The sequence below is a fragment of the Castor canadensis genome, chromosome 15 (assembly GCF_047511655.1).
Source record: "Castor canadensis chromosome 15, mCasCan1.hap1v2, whole genome shotgun sequence".
Taxonomy (NCBI): Eukaryota; Metazoa; Chordata; class Mammalia; order Rodentia; family Castoridae; genus Castor; species Castor canadensis.
Genome location: NC_133400.1, coordinates 58726982 through 58741941, shown reverse-complemented (window position 1 = coordinate 58741941; position 14960 = coordinate 58726982). Strand labels below are relative to the sequence as shown.

The 14960-nt window shown below is 38.2% G+C and overlaps 2 pseudogenes; one reads left to right on the top strand and one right to left on the bottom strand.

Annotated features, from left to right (window-relative positions):
* Window positions 1-720: 720 nt before the first annotated feature.
* On the bottom strand, window positions 721-1474 carry LOC141417260 (four-jointed box protein 1-like; annotated as a pseudogene).
* Window positions 1475-2295: 821 nt separating this feature from the next.
* Window positions 2296-4288, top strand: LOC141417474 (cytosol aminopeptidase pseudogene; annotated as a pseudogene).
* The last annotated feature ends 10672 nt before the right edge of the window (window positions 4289-14960 follow it).

Below are 14960 nucleotides of genomic sequence, written 5' to 3'. Positions count from 1 at the left end.
TTAATAACAGTTAACATGTAAAATTACTCTCATTTGGCTATAGTTCTACTAGTATGTGAGAGTCCATATAAGTATAAGAATTTGTAAAGTATAACAGCTTTTGACTATAGCTACAAATAAGAATAATATTAAAAATAACTCAAATTTGATAAAGGAAATAAGGAATTGTGTCAGGGTGTGCAGGAACACCCAGGGCACTGAGGAGGTCTTACTGTCTTTGTACTATTGGGAGCAGTACCCTGCTCTGAACAGTGAGCCACCATAATGGTGCTGGAACAAAGGGAACACAGGAAGAGGGCTGAGCCAGCCAATGTCACAGCCTTGCTGGGCCCACCATTGCTTCATTTGGTAGGAAATTTCAGAATTAGTTGAATGGTTCAAAGGAAAGTTTTCTTTTTAGAAAGGGGAGTTGGGGTGGTTAGTTCTCCACAGCCAGTTTCTTCTGATCCACTTTCCATGGGGACAAAGAAATGAATCTTTCATACTGGCTGAAGGGAATGTTTAGCTTGGAGCCTCAGTGAGTTCCTCCTCCCAGAAGTTGGAAAGGACATAGCCTGGAATTAAAAGGAAAGGTCAGGTGGATGGAAAAGTTTACAGACACCTTTGTCCTCAAGCCAGTAACTGCGCATTGGCCTGTTGGTCCCAGTTTGTGGCAGAGGTCACCTCAGTCTGGGTCTCCCCCTCTTGCTAAGGGTAATGTTTAGTTCCACGCTGGTAGCCTTAGTTGGCCTTGTGAGGCAAAATGTGTTTGGCAAGGCGGCTCTGCAGCAGTTGAGCTTGGGAGTTGGCAAGCCTACCCTGCTCTGAGAAGGGAGTTTCTGGACTGAGGTAGAGGTGCAGAAGCCAGCTGCAGTGCCTTGACCACAGTGAAGTTTCAGGACTCACCGGGCAGTAGGCTTGTGGAACATGCACGCTGACTGCAACTGCGGCTTGTTATTCTTGTCCCACATGTATGCCACCTGATATTCAAGCCCACCACATCTTCCAGAAAGACCAGTGCCCAGCCCGGCTCGCGGGGCAGATTGCTCATGGTGGGCTGCATAACTCGTGAGTCCCACTGCAGGCTGAAGATGTTGCTTGGGATCCAATCGAAGTTGGCAATTTGGTAGTGGAAGAGGATCGGGTCCGTCCCACTGCACCAAGTCCACCAGCTCTGCCTGGTCTAGGTTTGACAGCTTGACCTTGGTGTTATGCAGGGACCCTAAGAGGCTGTTCTTAGAGAGTTCAAGCTCACTTCAGTAAGGCTGGGCAGCAAGCACCTCAGACTCATCACAATGCCCACCCTCCAGTGCCCAGCGTGCAGTTCCTCTTGTACCTGTGCCCTCTGCTCACCTGGAACCTCTATCCAGGGCAGTGCCTGCAGCAACACGTGGTGCTGGAAGCCCAGCAAGCATGCAAGGTAGTAGGACTGGACCTTGACCTGGATCTGTTCTGAATTGATGCCATAGTGCATGGCTCTGGTGCCCTCAGCAAAGAGCCTACAGCTCTTGCCTTCTAAGGCCCCCACATGGGCACCACACTGCTTCCTCAAGGAACTCGGGAAATCCCTGGGGCATCATGGTGAGGAATTTAAACTCTTATTTTTTGATATATTAAAACCTTTTGTTATTGATTCTTTAACAGGGATAAAGAAGAAGACCAATAGCACTGGAAAGTTATGTACCTGTAGAGCAAAAAATTGAAGGTGATAATGTTGTATAGCTGTTTGACCTTTAGAGGATTTTATAACTATACTAACACTTGAGACTTATAGTTTAATTTTTTTTGGTTATATAATTTTGTAATGGTAAACTTGGAAAAAATTCCATAGTGAGTGATATTTCAATACAAGTTTTATTATATTCCAGATTCTGGGAACACCAAAATGAACACTGTACAATTTTGTTGTGCATATGAAATTCACAGTTTACAAACACATTATGAATCACTTTAATACAGTGTATCACATAATGAAGGTATTTGTAATTAGCAATGAATTTATAAAATGGACAAATTTATTCTGCCTGAGGAAGTTAGGGAGATTTTGGGAAGCCATAAAGGATGATTAGGACTTAGTCATTTGAAGGAGGAAAATATTTGTCATTTTAAAAGAAGATAATGCCACAAAGAAACAGGGTGAATAGATAATTACAACTGGATGGGTATTAGAACATGAGGTGATCCATAGGGATAAACTTGCTTATAGGAATGGGTGCTGTGTTAAAGCACTGGGCCTTTTTCTCACATGTAATAGGGAACTGTAGAATGTGTTTTGTAGCAAAATGACATGGTTATATTTAATTTTACAAAAATAACTTCAGGAGTCACTGTCAGACATCTAGGAGTGGGGTGTCTCTGGGGCCAGGGTCTCACAGCTGCAGCCATGATGAAGGGTCTTGTTTTAGGAATCTATTCCAAAGACAAAGAAGATGGTGTGCCACAGTTTACAAGTGCAGGAGAGGATTTTGATAAGTCAGTGGCTGGAAAGCTTAGAGAAATTTTGAACATATCTGGACCACCTCTGAAGGCAGGCAAAACCCGAGTCTTTTATGGTCTACATCAGGACTTCCCCAGCTTGGTGGTTGTTGGCCTTGGCAAAAGGACAGCTGGAGTAGATGACCAGCAGAACTGGCACGAAGACAAAGAAAACATCAGAACTGCTATCGCAGCTGGGTGCAGGCAGGTTCAGGACCTGGAGCTGTTGTCTGTGAAATGGATCCCTGTGGAGATCCTCAGGCTGCCACAGAAGGAGCTATGCTTGGGCTCTATGAATATGATGACCTAAAGCAGAAAAAGAAGATGGCTGTATCTGTGAAGCTCTACAGAAGTGGGGATCAGGAAGCCTGATAAAGAGAAGTCCTCTTTGCTTCTGGGCAGAACTTGGCTCACCACTTGATGGAGACACCAGCCAATGAGATGACGCCAACCAGATTTGCTGAAATTATTGAGAAGAAACTCAAAAGTGCCAGTAGTAAAACAAAGGTTCATATCAGACCCATGTCTTGGATTGAGCAGCAGGAAATGGGTTCATTTCTAAGCATGACCAAAGGGTCTGATGAGCCTCCGGTCTTCTTGGAAATCCACTATACAGGCAGCTCCACTGAAAGTGAAGCACCCCTTGTCCTGGTCAGAAAGGGAATTACCTTTGACGGTGGTGGTATCTCCATCAAGCCCTCTACAAATATGGACCTCATGAGGCTTGACATGGGAGGAGCTGCAACCATATGCTCAGCCATCGTGTCTGCTGCCATGCTCAGTTTGCCCATTAATATTGTTGGCAAGGCCAACAAGCCTGGGGATGTCATTAGAGCCAGGAACGGGAAGACCATCCAGGTTGATAACACTGATGCAGAGGGGCGACTCATCCTGGCTGACCCGCTCTGTTATGCACACACCTTTAATCCCAAGGCCATCATCAATGCTGCCACTCTAACAGGTGCCATGGACATAGCTCTGGGGTCAGGTGCCACTGGGGTCTTTACTAATTCATCCTGGCTGTGGAACAAACTCTTTGAGGCCAGCATTGAAACAGGGGACCGTGTCTGGAGGATGCCTCTCTTTGAGCATTATACAAGACAGGTTAAAGATTGCCAACTTGCCGATGTTAATAACATTGGAAAATACAGATCTGCAGGAGCGTGTACAGCTGCAGCATTCCTCAAGGAATTCGTGACTCATCCTAAGTGGGCACATTCAGACATAGCAGGTGTGATGACCAATAAAGATGAGGTTCCATACCTGTGGAAAGGCATGACTGGGAGGCCCACAAGGACTCTGATTGAGTTCTTATGTCGCTTCAGTCAGGACAGTGCTTAGTTCAGGTACTTTGGGTCAGTGGCATGGCTCAAGTAGTGAGGTGCCTGCTTAGCAAATGTGAGGCCCTGAGTTCAAACCCTGGTACCACCAAAAAGGAAAAGTGATTTCAGATGCTCCTAAAAATCCTCTTCTGTCTTAAACTACACAGTTGGGCTTCAGGATATTTTTGAATGGATGAAAACCTTTTAAAGATAACAAGGGAAATATTTTAAAATGTAGAATAAAATGAAAATTTGGATGCCTTGATTTTTTTTTTATGCAAAGATTTATAAAGGTAAAGATAGTATCTTGCTTGGAATGATTTTTAAGATCTATATGTGCAATTTTTAAAAAAACTTCTGGTCACTTCAGAATGTTATGTTATTTAAAAAAATTGTACTTCAAATTTTTGGTGCTAGGAAAATGGACAAAATAGAAGATACTATGCAGTTGTCAGAAATAATAAATCCAACTTCTTGTGCAAAAAAAAAAAGAAAAATAATTTCAGCCACCTTGTAGAAGTTAGATCTGGGGACTAGGAATAAGAAAAAGAAGTTTTAGTTTTATTTTAGGTGTGTGATAAATAGTAATAGTAGAACACTTGTAAAATAAAATCAACAGGCTTGAGAAATATTTACTTGATATAGTTAGCAAAACTTGCTGAGTGAAAGAAAAGAAAGTTGATAATTTCATCAACTACTAGAAATAAATATAAGAGAAGAAACAAGGTCTGAGGATGTAGCTCAATGTTCAGCACTTGCTAGCATACACAAATCCCTGGGTTTGATCCCCAGTACTGCAAAAAAAAATAATAATCATTACTTTCATTCTTTAAGATACTAAAATTAAAGTGCCTGATATTAAGAATTCAGAGATGGAAGCTGTTGATATTTCTTTTTCTTCAGTGAGTTATTAAAAATAAGAACTACATAAAATTGTTTAGAAAAAGGGGAGGAGAATAAGAAAGAGTCATAGGGGGGTGAATTTGATCAAAGTACATTATATGCATTTATGGAAGTATAACAATGAAACCCCTTTGGACAATTGATATACACTAATAAAATCAAAAGAAAACCCAGGTAAATTAACTAAGTTATACAATTATAATTTGAAATTTATAATGGTAAAATACTTTAAATTATTTTAGAGTGCATAAAAACTCACTCAATTGCAGAAACTACAGATGTTTCTCCAACTAAACTATGTACATATCCATTCATTTTACATCATTGTGTTGACAGCCTCTATTTAGTGCATAAAAAATTATAATTTAAATAGCAATTGTCTGGTAACAACACAGATTCCCAGAAATGAAGAGTCATGGAGTTCAGCTAGCTATGAAGCACATATTAAAATTTATATTTAAGGCTGCATGAAACAAAAAGTGACTCATTTTTGAGCAGTGCCATTCTAGCACTTGGAAGAGACTTTGAATTGTGATTATAACATGCTCCTGAAATGACTGCAGTTCTTCATGGTGGCCCAGTGATAAGTGTAAGAGATAATTTATATATTTTGATAATAAGAATTATAGATCATCTCAAATATACTGAGGTTCTCACTGAAGCTGAATACTTATCAATTCATGAACATAAAGAGTGGCTAAAACTTATTTGACATTTTTCTGATTATTGCCCACAAAAACGAGAAATTGTTCATTTATGGCCTACAGTACTAAGAATGAATTAAAAATAATGTAATATATCTGATGCAATTAGGGATTATAAGTGGAAAATAAAACTTGGTTGGAAAAAATTTGTTATAATTAAGCCCCATTTCAACTTTAGCTTTAAACACCAAAGTTGCCATGTTTCAACAAAGCATAGCTGAATATTCTACAGCATATCCAAATTCTACCGAACCTTCTGATCCAAGAGCGTTCAGGCCAACTGTGGTAGAAAGGAAACTATATCTTCAGGAGTAATGAAAGCTTCTGCTGCTCAGTCTTCCTCAAACACTGAGTTTTGTCTCATGGACTCAAGGTGACCTTTAGGACTTCTTTGCATTCCTCTTTGTGAAATTGTGGCCAGTCATTAAGTTGAAATCATCACTAGGGCCCTTCTTTGTTTTCCTTCACTATTATGAGTTGTGTTTTCTGGTTTCTGAATACTATTTCATGTATTTTTGTCCAGAACTTAAGTAGTTCAATGTAGAATGTTTCCTGATGTTCCATCACCGATGGAAACAGAAATCCCTGTGCAAATTTATGGACTAATGAAACACAACTTCCATTGACAAAACCAAATTTTGAAACAATCAAACTTTGGGTTTTGTTTCTTGTTCTTTTCCTACAGGTTGTTTGTTAAAAATAGCTTTCTTTTTTGAATGTAGGTTTTTAGTGATATAAACTTCCCACTTAGTTCTAATTTTGCTGAATTCTAAGATAGTCTTTCATTTCCTTTTGGATTTCTATTTTGACCCATTGTTTGCTCAGGGTTGTGGTGTTTAAATTCCACATATATGTGATTTTTTTATCAGTTTTTTCACTTATGATTGAGTTCTAGTTTTGTACTACTGTAGTTAGAAAATATTCTTGCTATGATTTCAGTCTTCTTAAATTTACTAAGACATGCCTTGTGCATTAACACAATATCCATCCAGAGGAATGTTCATGTTCACTTGAGTTCAAGGTTTATTCCCCTACTTTTGGATGGAATGTTCTGTATCTGTTCCACTTGCTCTGAAGTGTAGTTTAAGTTTTCATCACTGATGTGCTGTCCGAATGATCTGTCCATTATTGAAAGTGATGTATTTACAGAACTGAATGTACATCTATCTCTCCATTCAGATGTATTAATACTTGCTTCATATATTTAGGTTCTTCAATGTGGGTGTGCATGTACTAGAAATTATTATATTGTCTTTTGTTTTATATAGGTTCATACTCTGTATTCCATAATGACCTCAAATTTGTGATCCTCCCATCTCCTTCTCGTGAGAGTTGGCAGTACAGGCACATGGCACCATGCCTGGCTTTGTTATATTGTCTTGATGAAATGATCTTTCATCATTGTATAATGAAATATTGTAATTGTCTTTTGGTAATTGAGCTTAAGTTCTCTTGTCTGAAAAATGTATAGTTAGCTCCATTTTGGCTTGCATTTGCATGACATATCTATTTACTTTCCACTCTAAAATTACTTTACTTTTCAAAATTTATGCTAATAAAATAATACTTAAGATTCTTAGGATCTGAGCATGTAGCTCAATAGTAGAAAATGTGCTTAGCTTCTGGTTCAACACAAGGAAGCCCAATCCAACAAACAGAATAAGAAATGATTTTTCTACATTAAAGCAAAAGAATAGTGTTTTAAGAATTTATTTTATTCTTTAAAACAACAGTATTGTTAACATAAGAGAAAATAGTGTAAATTATGATATTACTTCCAATTAAGAAAAATATCTTCCCCATTATGCAGATACTAAATCACACACAGTATTTTGTTTAAAACATTAAAAAAATATAGCCTTCATGTATTTATGTCATTCAATGGGACATTTGTAAAATAAATTGTATCACATACTAGTTCAACCAGAAATATCTATTTCTATCCCTTCACTTTCAGTCTAAGTGTCCTTAAAGCTGTTCTGATCCTTTTGTATGCATCATATAATTTTCTTTTCTATAGACTCAACCCATCCTATTTTTTGCTTGTGTTTACCATAACGCTTAAATGTAACACTTGGTAACCATACCAATCGGTTTGAGCTGATAAAAATACTATTTGAATTGATTATAAAATCTATACTTTTACTACCCCCATCCATCACCTTGTTTTCTTTTTATTATTATTATTCATTTATTCACATGTGTATACATTGTTTGGGTCATTTCTCCCCCCGACACCTTCCCCCACCCTCTACCCCCTTCTGCCTTCAGTTCCAGGCAGGTCCTGATCTGCCTTTATCACTAGTTTTGTTGAATAAAAGAGACAAGCCTAATAAGGAAGACAAAGTGTTTTTACTAGTTGAGTTGAGGATAGCTATACAGAAATATTCCTAGCATTGCTTTCGTGTACACCTGTTATGACCCATGTTGATTCATCTCTAACTGATCTTTACCCTGGTTACTTATCCCCTTCTCATGTTAACTTCTTTGCTTTAAGGTTTCTGTATTAGCTTCTATGGAGTGGGAACATCAAACACTTTCATGTTTTGGGTTTTCTACCTATTTCTATATCACCCACATGTGCTCTCCCCTTGTCATGTGGTCACAGTCCAACCACATTGCTGCATTTGCCCTAGATCTAAAGTCTGCATATGAAGGAGAACATCAATTTTTGGTCTTCTGAGCTTGGCTGACCTCGCTCAGAATGATGTTCTCTAGTTCCATCCATTTACCTGCAAATGGTAACATTTCATTTTTCTTCATGGCTGAGTAAAATTCCATTGTATACAAGTACCACATTTTCTTGATCCATTCATCAATAGTGGGGCATCTTGGTTGTTTCCATGACTTGGCTATTGTGAATAGTGCTGCAATAAACATGGATATGAAGGTGCCTCTGGAGTAACCTGTGTTGCATTCCTTTGTGTATATCCCAGGAGTGGGATTGCTGGATCATATGGCAGGTCTGTGTTTATATTTTTAAGAAGTCTCCAAATTTTTTTGCAGAGTGGTTGTACCATCTTGTATTCCCACCAGCAGTGGATTAGGGTTCCTTTTTCCCTGCATCCTTGCCAACACATGTTGTTGGTGGTGTTTTTGATGATGGCTATTCTAACAAGGGTGAGGTGGAATCTCAGTGTGTTTTGATTTGCATTTCCTTTACGGCTAGATACAGTGAGCATTTTTTCATGTGCTTTTTTACCATTTGAAATTTCTTCTTTTTAGAAAGCTCTATTAAATTCAGCTGCCCATTCTTTAATTGGTTCATTGATTTTAGGAGAGATTAGTTTCTTAAGTTCCCTGTTTATTCTGGTTATCAGTCCCTTGTCTGATGTATAGGTGGCAAATATTTTCTCCCACTCTGTGGGTGATCTCTTCAGTTTAGAGACCATTTCTTTTGTTGTGCAGAAGTTTTTAATTTTATGAAGTCCCATTTGTCCATCCTTTCTCTTAGTTGCTGGACTGCTGCAGTTGTATTGAGGAAGTCCTTGCCTATACCTATTAGTTCCAGAGTGTTTCCTACTCCTTCCTATAGTAACTTCAGTGTTTCAGATCTGCTATTTAGGTCCTTGATCCATTTTGAGTTGATACTAGTGCAGTGTGATAGACATGGATCTAGTTTCAGTTTCTTGCAGATGGATAACCACTTTTCCTGGCAACATTTGTTGAAGAGGCTATCTTTTCTTCAATGTATGTTTTTGGCCCCTTGTCAAAACTGAGGTGGGTATAGTTGTGTGGATTCATATTTGGATCTTCTATTGTGTTCCCCTGGCCTTCATGTCTGTTTTTATGCCAGTACCATGTGGTTTTTATTGCTGTTGCTTTGTAATTTAATTTCGAAGTTGGGTATTGTGATACCTCCAGCATTGCTTTTTTTGCTGAGTATTGTCTTGGCTATTTGCAGTCTCTTGTGTTTCCAAATGAACTTTAGAGTAGATTTTTCAAACCCTGTTATGTAAGTCATCAGGATTTTGATGGGAATTGCATTAAACATGTAGATTGATTTCGGTAGTAGAGACAATTTTACTATGTTGATTCTACCAATCCATGAGTATGGGAGATCTTTCCATCTTCTGTAGTCTTCCTTGATCTCTTTCTTCAGGAGTTGGTAGTTCTCTTTGTAGAGTTCATTCATATCTTTTGTTAAATTTACTCCTAGGTATCTGATTTTTTTGAGGCTGTTGTGAATGAAATTGTTTCCATATATTCCTTCTCAGTTTGTTCGTTGTTCGTGTATAGAAAAGCTAATGCTTTTTGTAGGTTGATTTTGTATCCAGCCACCTTACTGTAGCTGTTTATGGTGTCTAAGAGGTTTTGGGTAGAGTTTTTTGTGTCTTTAATGTATAGAATCACATCATCTGCAAATGAGGATATTTTGAAAGTTTCATTACCTATTTGTATTCCTTTTATTTCTTCTTCTTGCCTAATTGCTCTGGCTAGGAATTCTAGTACTATGTTGAATAGGAGTGGGGATAGTGGGCACCCTTATCTTGTTCCTGATTTTAAGGGGAATGGTTTCAGTTTTTCACCATTAAGTATGATGTTGGCTGTAGGTTTGTCATAAATAGCCTTTGCAATATTGTGATACATTCTTTCTATTCTTTTATCATGAAGTGGTGTTGGATCTTCTTGAAGGCTTTTTCTGCATCTATTGAGATGATCAAGTGGTTTTTGTTTGCTTCTAGTTATGTGCTCTATTACACTTGTAGATTTGTGTATGTTGAACCATCCCTGCATCCCTGGGATGAAGCATACTTGGTCATGGTGTATGATCTTTCTGATGTGTTGTTGTATTCATTTTGCCATTATTTTATTGAGGATTTTTGCATCAATATACATTCAGGAAATTGGCCTATAATTCTCCTTTTTGGAGGTTTCTTTGGTTTTGGCTTCATAGAATGAGTTGGGCAGTGTCCCTTCCCTTTCTATTTCATGGAACAGTTTAAGGAGAGTTGGTATTAGTTCTACTTTAAATGTCTGATAGAATTCAGCAGTGACTCCATCAAGTTCTGGACTTTTCTTTTTTGGGAGACTCGATTGCTGCTTCAATTTCATTTTATGTTATGGATCTATTCAGGTGATTAATATCTTCTTGGTTCAGTTTTGGTTGGTTGTAAGTTTCTAGGAATCTATCCATTTCTTCAAGATTTTCAAATTTATTAGAGTATAGGGTCTTAAAGTAGTCTCTAATGATTTCCTGGATTTCTGTAGTATTTGTTGTTATCTCCCCTTTTGCATTTCTGATTTTACTGATTTGGGTTTTTTCTCTCCTCATTTTAGTCAGATTTGCCAGGGGTCTATCAATCTTATTTATTTTTTCAATGCCCAGCTTTTTTTTCCATTGATTCTTTATATGGTTTTTTTGGTTTCTATTTCATTGATTTCAGCCCTTATTTTAATGATTTCTTTCCTTCTGCTTGTTTTGGGATTTGCTTTTTCTTGTTTTTCTAGGAGTTTGAGCTGTACTATTAGGTCATTGATTTGAGATCTTTCTGTCCTTTTAATATATGCACTCAAGGCTTTCCTCTTAGGAAACCTTTCCTCTTAGGACTGCCTTTGCTGTGTCTCATAGGTTCTGGTAGGTTGTGTTTTCATGTTCATTAATTTCCAGGAAACTTTTAATTTCTTGTTTTATTTCATTGATGACCCATTTTTAACTGAGCAATGTGTTGTTCAGATTCTAATTGTTTGCATGTTTTTTACTGCTGTTTTTGTTGTTGATTTCTAGTTTTAATGCATTGTGGTCAGATAGAATGCATGGGATTATTTCTATTTTCTTATATTTGCTGAGGCTTGCATTGTGTCCTGACAAATGATCAGTTTTGAAGAAGGTTCCATGGGCTTCTGAGAAGAATGTGTATTGCAGAAGTTGGATGAAATATTCTGTAGACATCAGCTAGGTCCATTTGATCTATGGTACAATTTAGTTCTAGGATTTCTTTATTGATTTTTTGTTAGGATGACCTATCTTTTGGTGATAAGGGAATACTAAGGTTTCCCACTATCACTGTGTTGGAGTTTATATATGTTTTAATTCCTTCAGGATGTATTTGACGAAATTGGGTGCATTGACGTTTGGTGCATATATGTTGATAATTATTATTTCCTTTTGGTGTATTTCCCCTTTTATTAGTATGGAGTGTCCTTCTTTATCCTATTTGATCAATGTAGGTTTGAAGTCTACTTTCTCTGAGATAAATATTGCTACCCCTGCCTGTTTTCAGGGACCATTAGCTTGGTATATCTTCTTCAAGCCTTTCACTTTCAGCCAGTGCTTATTTCTGTTGATGAGGTGGGTCTCCTGTAGGCAGCAGATTGTTGGATTTTCCTTTTTAATCCAGTTTGCCAGTCAGTATGTTTTCATGGGGGACTTAGTCCATTAACATTCAGTGTTAGCATTGATAAGTACGTGGTAATCCCTGTCATGTAGTTGTCTTTGTTGATTAAGTGTTTGATTATGTGTAGCTGAATCAATGTTACTCTTTACTTTCTTGCCTTTTCTTCTCCTGTGCTTTGGTATTGCCTGCCCTTTCATGGTTTTGTTTGCTTTCATTATCTGTGTGCAGAATTCCTTGGAGAATCTTTTGTAGTGATGGCTTGGTGTTCATATATTGTTTTAATTTCTGCTTATTGGAAGAATTTTATTGTTCCATTTATTTTGAATGATAGTTTTGCTGGGTAAAGTATCCTAGGATTTAAGTTATTTTCAATCAGCGCTTGGAAGATCTCACCCCATGGTCTTCTTGCTTTTAGTGTTTCTACTAAGAAGTCTGTTGTGATTGTGATGGGTTTGCCTTTTATGTTATTTGTATTTTCTCTCTTAAAGTCTTCAATATTCTTTCTCGAGTCTCTGTTCTTGTTGTTTTAATGATAATATGTCATGGGGTAGTTCTATTTTGGTCAGGTCTATTTGGTATTCTGAGAAATTACTGTACCTGAATGGGCATATTTTTTTCTAGATATGGCAAATTGTCTGTTATTATTTTGTTGAATATATTACACATTCCTTTTGCTTGCACCTCTTCTCCTTCTTCAATGCCCATGATTCTCAGATTTGGTCTTTTGATGGAGTCGGTAAGTTCTTGCATTTTCTTTTCACAGGACTTGAGTTGTTTAACTAATAGTTCTTCAGTTTTTCCTTTAATTGCCATTTCATCTTGAAGTTCTGAGATTCTGTCTTCTGTTTGCTTTATTCTGCTGTAATAGCCTTCCATTTTGCTTTGTATTTCTGTTTCATTCTTTTTTCTGAGGTTTTCCACATCTTGTGTTACTTCTTTAATATTGTCAATTTTTGCCCTTAATTCAGTTCTCTCTCTGCTTATGGTGATCTTTGTTTCAGTTTGGTGTTTGTTTAAGGCTCCTATGATTTCATTTATTTGTTTCTGTGTTTTCTCATATTCTTCAATTTTGTTGTCTTGGAATTTCTTGAGTGCTTCCTGTACGTTTTTGTTGACCATGTCTAGTAGCATCTCTATGAAATTCTCATTAATTACTTGTAGAATTTCTTCTTTCAGGGTGTTCTTGTGGTGTTTGTTGTGTTCCTTGGTATAGTTTATCTTTGTTTTGTTGGAGACATTTCGCTCTAAATCCTGTACTACATTAGTTTTGGGGGGAGAATGGTTTCCATCCCCTTTTCTTCTTCCCGTATTTCCACTAGGTACCATTTCTGTGCCTTGACTATGTGTAAATTGGTATTAAGTGGGTTACAATATTAGTACTAACAAAAAACTGAGAGAAGGATAAAAAGGAGAAAGAGAAGGAAGGATAAAAGGAAGAGAGAAGAGAGGGGAAAATAAGAAAGAAAGAAAAAACATGGGAGAAATAGTGGGTGATCAAACAGCAAACAAGGCTCCCAAACCCTTAAAGAAGAGAGGAAAAAAAAATCACCAGTTCTGGAACAGTAGGATTGCAGGCTTAGTTGTTTTTAGTTGTTTAGTGTCCAGTCCAGTCTGTGTGTGTCTCTTAGGCATGCTTGGAGCCTTCTAGTGGTGGCCTGAGCAGGAGACTGGTGGAGTGGTTATCTGGGAAGCCTATAGAGCTGAGGCTGCTCAGACCAAGGGTAGGGCTCCTAGTAGGCTGTGGATGAGGCTGTCCCACACCAGGCTGGTGCCCGTCCCAGCAGAGCAGGGCTCCAGTTGTTCCACATGGTGCTGGAGCCCAGCAGGGCCTGATGGGCGGGGGAAGTCCAAGGGGTGGGAGTCCAGTTATCCCACATGTAGCTGGGGCTCAGCAGGGTCTGAAGGGCAGTGGGCTCTGTTGGGGGGTATCCCGGCAAGCCCTGGGAACTGGGTCCTGGCTGGGGTCCAGTGTGTATGGGTGGCAGGGATCCCGATGGTCATGGATGTGGCAGTGTGGCCGAGAGGTGTGTATTCCAGTGTGGTGTGGGTCCGGATGGCTGGAAGCCAGTGTGGCTTAGGGGCGGGTATCCCGCCATGTGTGTGTCTGGCTCGGGGCTGTGGCTGGCACAATCCGAGGGACAGAGGGCCCTGAAGAACAGAGCAGCGGCTCTGCAGACCTACCGGGTGGGGATTTGGCAGGTGGGCTGTTCTTGTATTAGATCCTGGCGTGGAGAAGCCTCCCACAATCTAAGTGTTTAGAGGGCCGTGTTTCTGGCTCTCCCTGGTGCTTTACCTCAGTCAGGGGTGTCTCCAGCTTCTCGCAGGGTCTCTGGGTCAGGAGCTCACAAGGTCTGCAGCTCTGTCTCTGTCACCATCTTGGATCTCTGTCACCTCGTTTTTGATGTCACAATCTTTTCACTATATGCATTGCTTAATAATTATCTGTAGACATATATTAATGGTTTTTCTCTCTTAGACTTTATTTTATAGATACAAAATATTTACACGTCATTGCAGTATTAGAATATTCTGAGTTTGACTATATTTTACTCACATTTTCCAATGAATTTTATAATTTCGTATGTATTCATGTTAAAATTTAGTGTCCTTTAGTTTGTGATTGAAGAATTCATTTATCATTAATTATAAGAAAAGTCTGATCATAATGAACTTTCTCATCTTTTTTTTTTTGTCAGATAAAGTGTTTATCTGTTGTTTGTTTCTGTATGACACCTTGATGGGTAAATTATTATTCACTGGAACTATTTTTTTCCTCTGCAAACAGTTTGAAAATTTGTCACTCTCTCCTCACCTGGAACATTTCTGCTTAGAAATCTAATAATAGCTTTTGTGGAGAATTCCTCCATATGGAAATAACCTTGCAAGATTCTTTATTAGTTTGGATGTTGAGTTTGTCTTTGAGTTTGATTATAATGTCTTAGTGAAATCTTTTTGCTTAACCTTGATTGGAAATTTTTTAGCTTCCCATACTTGAATGTTTGTATCATTCCCCATTCTTGGGAGCATTTTTAGCCAAATTTAATTTACATAAATGCTCTACTTGCTTTCTCTTCTGTTACTTTTTAATTCCTATAAGGCAAACATAAATTCTCTTGATGCTACCCAAACCCCTAGACTTTCTTCATTCATTTTCATTCCTTTTTTCTTTTTTCCTTCCTGACTGCATACTTGCAAATAAGCTTTGAGATTATAGATTCTTTTGTTCTACTTAATCAGTT